Raw genomic sequence first — 9,191 nt, forward strand, 5'->3', positions numbered from 1 at the left:
TGCACAACACATTTTTGGAACAAAATGGACCAATCTTTGACGTCAGTAACGTCAAAGAGAGCACTGCCTGCGATCTTGACATTTTGTACTTTTATAGCCATTGTTTTCTGGCTTGAAGCGAGCCCACAATTGTTTCGAAGGAACAATATTTTTCTAGTTTATCTATCAGTCAGTCAGTCAGTCAGTCAGACAGTAGACGGGAACTTCGGTTCCTTTCTACTCCTACATACTTAGTGAGAAAATGAAAATAAAAACATCAATGTGTTCAGTTTACAGTGGCGAAGTGTGCTATTATTTTCTATAGCAATCGGCCAAATGGTGGCGCTGCACGAAGCCTTCGAAAGTGCGAACTTTGAACAGGTATAGCTCATGCTGTGTTTGAGGTACAGGCATGAAACCTGTATACACGTATGCGTCTCCTCATGCCGAACAACTTTTAGCCTCTGACTTTTGACCTCTGACCTTTAGATCTCCCACAATTTGGAATTATATGATAAACAGTAAAAATCTATCTCCTCCTGGAATTTTTGCGTTAAGCGTACACAACTTTTTTCACATGAACTTTTGGACCAATACGGTCAAACTAGTCTCGGCGGATTTCTTTTAAAGTGAAATATAATTTTTGAATAATTCCATCAATATTGCGGTTTTATGCAAATTATTCTTCGGCCTCTAAATCATACATGCAAAGTTACACGTTCATGGCATTTGGCAAAGATGTGGAGGGTTAGTCAAAGTATCACTGAAACCAATTTTATTCCAATCGGCCAAAGGGGGGCGCTATACGAAGCGTTTGAAAATTCAAACTTCAAACGGGCATAAGTCATGACTCGTTTTGTTTGAAGACATGCAACTTGTTACACGCGTGCTTTGACTCGAGCGGAAGACATCTGTGTCGTTAAGTAAGCTCCGCCCTTCGATTTTCCGCCATATTGAGCAGTTTGTAAAACGCGTAAACCCGCTTTTATTCTGGAATTTTCGCTCCACGTGCACAAAACTTTTTTTACGTGAACTTTGGACCGATATCTAAAGATCTGTCAGATCGGATTTCTTTAAAATTGAAACATGCTTTTTTAAATAAATTCAATGAATATTGCAGTTTTATGCAAATTATTCTTCTGCCTCTAAATCATACATGCAAAGTAACATGTTCATGGCATTTGGCAAAGATGTAGAGTGTTAGTCCAAATATCACTAAAACCAATCTTACCCCAATTGGCCAAAGGGGGGCGCTATATCATTTTGAGCAGTTTGTGAAACGCTTAAACCCGTTAGGATTTTTTTTTTGCAATTTGCATGAAACATTCTGCACACAATCTAAGGACCTTTATCTAATATGCCTATGAAGTGCACACACACAAAAAAAAAATAATAATGAATATAGCTGCAAGCAGCGATAAAGTGGCCAAAGCCAAAAACACCTCAAATCATGAACACAGCCTGCAATGTGCGTGAAATCTTGCAAGCACATTCCCAATAGGTCAAGGAACAGATACCACCCTTCTCACATTGGCCTGTTATAGCGCCACCAGCGGGTCAACTTTTGCACAACACATTTTTGGAACAAAATGGACCAATCGTTGACGTCAGTAACGTCAAAGAGAGCACTGCCTGCGATCTTGACATTTTGTGCTTTTATAGCCATTGTTTTCTGGCTTGAAGCGAGCCCACAATTGTTTCGAAGGAACAATATTTTTCTAGTTCTTTCTAAGTGTTGGAGTTTGGAAGCGCTCGTGGGAAGTCACTCAGCGGTCCTGTGTACCAGCTGGTTCTAAATGTCAGGTAATGCAGGAGGCAGGGGGACTGCCGCGTGATTACAGGTCCAACTGGGAAAGATGGATAACCACGCCCCGGACTCATTTTTGAAGCTTGTGATTGGCTGGACCGGACGTAGGGAGCGCTCCGTTGTAGTCACTTGGACCGCGCGAGGTGCACCAAAACCCAATTATCATGGCGTTTATCGTGCGCTTGCCCAGGCCTTACGGCCTGGGCATAAATATAACGATTGCATTCACCACGGCTTCGTAACTCGCGCGGCGCTCCGCCGGCCGCATAGGTCGAACTCCCGTTGGATCGAACAGCGTCGGCAGTTTAGATAAACACCCGCGAGCGTCGGCAGATCACCCGTGTCACGGTTACTGAGGTTAGGTTTAGGTAGTTTTACTGGGGTTAGGATTAGGGTTAGAGTTTGGTGGTCGATCCAAAGGGTGTTCGACCTAATGACATGGAGGCAGCAGGACGTTGTGGTAATCGCTTTCAACGTTCAACACAAAAAAAAACATTGTCTGCTCGGATTTCATGACAGAAAGTAACTCATAACATGGTGGATTTTTCTGAAACAAACACTTTGCAGATTAGATAGAAAGAACACAATTCAAGCTTTCCATAGAGCCGCAATATTGGTGAGTTTGATGTTGTTTAACACAATCAGATAGCAAAAAACTGTTTTGATGCATTGAATCCCTATGGGAGATATTGCAACCCTAGATTCGTCAGATTAAAAAAAATCTAGTGTTGCAATTTGCGGCTACCGTCGGAAGCCATGCGACGTGCGATTCAAATTGGTGCTGATCAAATCCGGCGTGATATATGGATATGGTTTCTTGTTTTTAAGAAATAGTCTCCTCCCACTAATTTTGCAGGCTAATTACATTGTCACATCACTCCTGAGATCACTTTAATTTTGTTCCCCCCAAAAAACATGTGTTGTGCAACCATATTTATATAGTCACTAAATATGCTCTGTGATCGTATTGTTTGTGGGGTTATAGATGAGTCCCTACAGAGGCAGCTGTTAGCAGAAAAGGACTTGACATTTCAAATGGCTGAGCAGAAAGCTTTAGTGGCCGAGACTGCTTTAGGAATGCACGTGAATTGTGCACAGTCATAGACAGTGAGTCAGCCACAGGGCCTTGAGGAGGTACACAAGGCATGTTGAAGCGGACACAGAGAGAATTTGTTTCCGTTGTGGTTGTCTGCATCTTCTTGCAACATGCAAGTTCATCTCAGCTGTCCATGTACCTTTGAAAAATGGAAACTGTCAACTGCTGTTTCCATTTTTCAAAGGTACATACATGGACACTCTGCTGGCAGGCATTCCTGAACAGGAGACTTCTTTATGGGGAAAATGTATTCACTAATACATTAATATTAATTCAACTTTTCTCTACAGAAAATGCTATAAACTGTGGAAGGAGTAGGCGGACAAACTATAGTACTAAAGTGTAGTACTATAGTGTGTTGCCCTGTTGGGGCAACCACACTAATGACTAGTACAATGTACCTGTTACAGGTGTCACAGAGGCTTCATAGGAGGTTGTGTCCACAGTAGTAGTCTGTGCAAAGGAGACTGTTGGAGAACATACACATTGTGTCACGTTTTACATTTTAATTTGAAAACCTGTTTTGGGCGAACACACAGTCATAGCATGAACAAATTTAAAATGAGCACTTAACATTGACTGAACCCATTACATTTTAATTGATTAATTTACATACTACATCCCACATACAAATTGCCTAGAGGTTGGGTGGATGGTGGACCGATGGAGGACGGTGGCTGTCGCAAATGTAACATCCTGCCTTTTGTGGCACACCGTACGTTGTTCTCTCCTAACTTTATAGAGTATCCTTTGGCCAATGAGAAAGCAGCATTCTTTGTGACGTCATGCAACTTTATAAAATTATGAAGTAACACAAAAACGTTATAGAATAACCCCATGAATGGGAGAATGCCTTGAATGGAAATTTCCCAGAATAGCATCTTTCTAGTTGCTTATTGCTGACACTGGCCTACACGTTGTCATGGTGCACCGAAAACCTTAATTAGTGTGGTTGCCCAACAGGACAACACACTGTAGTCCTGGGGAAACCTTATTTATTCTAGATAAACTTTATTTATTCTAGATAAACTTTATTTGTGAATGGGTTTTGCCTATTGATTCAAGGTAAAAAATAAAAAATTAAACATTTGGGAGAGGTGCTTGCTCGAGTATTGGTCGAGCTTCACATGACAGTTAGCTTGCTGAAGAATAGTCAAGTTGGCAACCACACTTGCCATTTCCAATTGCATCTTTCTAGTTGTACACATAAGGGCTGCTACAGCAGTCTCTATGACCATTGTTCTGATCAGCGCAATAGGACTGCTGATCGCATGGTCTGAATATCTACCGGTACATCTCTGTCTTCAGACTCATACCTGACAGGTTAATGTTGGTATAGTTGTTGCCATGGCTCCATCCCTTATCTGAACCACACCAGTATGTCCCAGCATCCTGTGCTCTCAGCACTGTGATGGTGACCAGGAATTGGTTGGAATCAGACTTGTTATCTTGCAGTGAGAACCTGAGGTCATGATGTGTCTCTTCGCTGGTCACAACATCCTCACAGCTGTGGCGGTGTTCGCCCTTACAGAAGAACTTGGAATTGGACTTGTCTTTTGGTGGATGAGGACACTGTATATCTATCGGATGTCCCTCTGTTCCATTCAGCTCCACTGTCTTTACACAGCACCATTCTATAAAACAAATATGTATTACTTTTATGAAAACTTGACTACGGTGTTGACTTCACACTAATGTCCCCTTTCTCTCATTTCCTTATTTACATTGTAATACAAGCAGTATGTATAATGGATATCATCGATAGTATATCATCAAAGATACAATTCTGGGAAAATGCAAGTGTGGTTGCCGTGATGCGAGTCACACTTGAATTCCGTCCTTGTCCCTTTTATAACAGAATTGAGATCCTGATGTCATCAAAATTAAGCCTATACTGTATCTTGCAATGCCCATATATGGACATACTGTGTCAGTCTCATGTGGTCTATGACATCAGACATCTATGATGTCAGTCTCCATTCAAGTCAATGGAGTTAGTGTGGTTATCCATCTTTCCCTTCCTAGATAAACTTTATTTTCCCGCGCTACTCCTCCCACACTTTTGGTGGCATGCAATTGGGCTGTATGTCAAATCGACCGGCTTAATCGGGAATCGATTCCTTGCATTTTGCTGAGAGATACGTTACATAGGTTAATTTATATAAATGTATTTGTGAATACATTTTCTCCATTGACTTGTCTGACATCATAGACCACATGAGACCGACACACAATGTCCATATATGGGCATTCCCAAATATGGTTTTAATATTGATGACATTATGGATCTCCATATGGGCATGAAAGGGACAAGGACGGAATGGTTAGCATCGCTCGAATAGTGACAAGGACCGACACATACAGAGATATTTGCAAGTGTGACTCACCTCAAGACAACCACACTTGCTATTTCTAATTGCATCTTTCTAGTTCATTAATACATTTATATAAATTAAACTATAATAACATATCTCTTAGCAAAATGCAAGCAGACGATTTGACATTATGGCCCAAGTACATGCCACCAAAACTGTGGGAGGAGTGCAGTGCGCTGCAAAATAAAGTACTATATCTGGTTGCCAAACACTAATTGCAATCAAAAGATGATGGGGGCCCAGTATATGGAGCCATCTGGACCCTGATGCTGGGTAGGAATGAGAGGGTTGGTGTCGGCTAGGCCCTCGTATGTGTAATCAGTCAGTGCTAATGAAACACTGTCCTATGACTGAGGTTATGACATATTTACCTGGGGCCACGTACAGCTTTACTTCAGTGTAGAGGTCTAGAAGCCTGTTCCTTCTCACTCCACACCAGTATTGTCCTGCATCGTTCTGCTGAAGGCCAGCGATGGTGACTGGATAGCCTCCGTTTTCATAACGAATAGAGTATCTGCCCTTAGTGGTACCCCTATATCGGGTACCCCAATATTGGGTCTCAATAAGAACATCAGCATCGGTCTTACAGCTTCCTTTACACAAGTAGTACTGGTAATCAGACTCATAGCCTGTTTGGTAGGGACAGAGAATTTGAACTACACCCCCTTGGTATCCAGTCACACGAATCACTTCTGCTGCACTTAAACAACACATAGCAGCTGTAGGGAGAGAGGACAGACATTAAATCAGAAAATGGGTCTTTCTGTCATCAAAAATGTATTTCACAAAAATAATATTGGGGTGTTCCATTTTTTTCCAATTAAGTTAATGACCTGCATTTAAGGGCACCCACTGTCTCAGGAGATGTGCCAAAAAGTGATTAATTGTAAACCCATACTTACAATCCAGGTGTTATAAATATGCCTATAGACTGCCTCAGGGCCCGCACTCACACTCTTGCTTTGTTTCACTGAATTTAATTGTATTTAAGCCTACTTTGGATTATTACTTTCACTTTGCCACTTTTTTGTCCATTCTAACACTGTGGTGGTTGAGGTGCTCTGCAGCATCGCTGACCCTGTTGAACTGCTGTATGGTTCTTTAACAGTTCTCTACTGGTTCTTAAGCGCCTTTAATGGTTCTATATAAGGTGTAAGGTAATCTAATTAATTACAGGCTCTGTGATTAATTAATCGCAATTAATCGCATTAAAAGAAAAACACACATTTTGTTGTACGAGGGAATCAACAAGTGACTTTTTTAAATCTAAATTTCACATCCACTGGGCCAAGCAAAGCGCTCTGATCGGCTACTTCTCCCTTTGCGTTTGTTGTCTCTTCTTGGTTGGTGCATCGCTATGATCAGTATGCCCGAAACTGAAGGTTCTGTGGTGCAAAAACTAAGTGTGATTAAATTGCGTATTTTTTTTTTAATCGTGTTAATTTTCTGTCCACTTTTGTTTCCTTTTTCTATAGTGGCGATTAATAAGGTGGGCATAATAATTTCTTCAGCTTCAGCCTGTACCGCTTCGGCCAAAAGTTATTTGTTGACCACATTATGTATGTTTAAGTGTTTTGTTGAATCATGACTGAAATAAACTAACTAACTAACTAACTAACTAACCCATAGAGTGAACAAAGACAATTAGTGTCAAAATATAACATAGTTTCATAAGCCTGTGCAGTACAATACTGTGGTTTGCAACAGATCATACTGAGGCGTGCTGCTGAGCATTTATTTTGCACTGGAGATTTTATTTGTTTTAGGGGTATCCATTAAGGATGAACAGTAGGTCTATCAAATAAAAACTAAGGGGTCTTGTCCACCAAAATGTGAAATGATGAGAAAAATTGTCAATGCATTACAGCTCGGCATGAGTACGTAATGCAATGGCATATACAATATGTATTACAATAGGCCTATAACAATGCTATGAACTCTCTTGACAGCCTGATCACTGATAACCAGAACATATTGGTTTAAAATGAAATAAAAACCCATTAGTAAGAAGCTAAAGCACTTACCACCAAAGATGAAAAGCATTAGGTCTTGTAGGCTTGACATGTTCAAGAAGTGAGAAGAAACTCAACCACAACAGAAGCAGCAGTAGGAAATGATGGTCACCTCCTCAAAACAAAGTGAAGTCGTGCCTGTGCTGTGTGAACAAGTGTGTGTCTTACAACATGTGAAACAAAACTACCGGTTTGCAGCTCTATTTAATGCTGCTCATGAAATAGATTTTGTTCTGTTTGCCATGTGATCAAGTTTGAGAGTTTCATATCAAGTCACATGCATATTATCAGCCTATGAACAACTGCATGTGTTCCCCCAGGTGAATGATGCTGAACTGGAAGGCTGTGGTACTGTGGTTAATCTGTATTATTTTATTTCATCTGTAATAAGAGTACTGTATACAATAGCAGGACAATGTACAGGCTGAGAAGGTTTATTTGTCCTGTCTAAATATTATTGTTGTTTGTCTTGTTGTGTCTTTGTCTTGTCATTGTCCTATGTTTCATGTGGCAACTTATAGCCAATCAAGTCCTATTATTTACAGTACACACTGACCTGCCTGCATCATACATGGAGTTCTGCCACTGAGGGGCAGTCTCCATTATGCAAGAACTGGCATGCCGTAAGTTTTATTTCAAAATTAACACACACACACACACACACACACACACACACACACACACACACACACACACACACACACACACACACACACACACACACACACACACACACACACACACAATAAAACATACATTATAGTACAAAAACCGTGGTGGCAGACTTTGGCACATTCATTGATACAATATTAACCAGCTAAAATTACACACAGTTTATTTATATTATCAAAATCATTTAAATGTGCAACATACTTTGATAGGTGAAGACATTATTCTAAAATAAACATGTACTTCCGATTCAATAGAACCATCATTGCACAGTACACTACAGTAGCAACTATCAGATGACAGCTGGGTGTTGGAGTATCTACCGATTTCAACAGCTAAAGGAGCAACTCGACAACATTTGAATTTGGCAAAGGTGCTTCTATGCCTTGACATCATACTTTTAGGGCTCTGTGTCAAATACACTCTAAGATAGGCAATAGGTGCATAGCTTATTTCCTTCCGATTCTATTTATGAACTGTAACCATGACTCTTCATCTGCGTTTGACACTGCCATCTCAAAACACACAAATCATTACTTGAATAAACACCAGCAAGATGGGACATACTGTATGTAAGGACATAATATGTTGCCCAAATTTTGCTTTGAAATGGTATATGGTGGATGATGATAGAAGACTGTTTTCCACTCTTTTCTCAATCACACCAGTAGGTAACATTGGCATTGCTTGTAAGATTCTAGATAATGCAGCTTAACAATCCTGTTCAAAGATCAAGTGATCAAGTGAAAACTAAAGTATTCTTTTTGCTCTGGACAGCTCAAAAACTTAAGTTACAGATGACATTTCTAAATAGTACACTGTAGCATTATAAAAAAGTAAACAGCATACAGTATAGTTGGTTAACATAAGTAGCATTTATCTAAACAGGCATCAATAGTGATACAAGGAAAGTAGGAAAATAGGGATTACAAACAAGAGATGAAATAATACAGAAATACAAAACTACAATTTAAAATACTCTGAAAGAGGTCCAGGTACAGTAACATGTGCCACCAGAATAAGCTTAAATCCACTATTCTTCACAACTCATCATTATGTTTGGGTTTCTTGCATTCAGATGCCACTCGTGTGTTTTTCGTAGATAGCATCTTCACCTTGTAAGGTGTTAGTGCACACCAAATCTTGATTTGCCAGATGAAAGAATACAGAAAGCTACAATTTAAAATAATCAAAAAGCGGTCCAGGTAACATGTGCCACCAGAATAAGCTATTCTACACATCATACTGTTTGG

Source organism: Nannobrachium achirus, assembly GCF_963921795.1.
Source record: "Nannobrachium achirus genome assembly, chromosome: 3".
In the NCBI taxonomy this organism is placed as follows: domain Eukaryota; kingdom Metazoa; phylum Chordata; class Actinopteri; order Myctophiformes; family Myctophidae; genus Nannobrachium; species Nannobrachium achirus.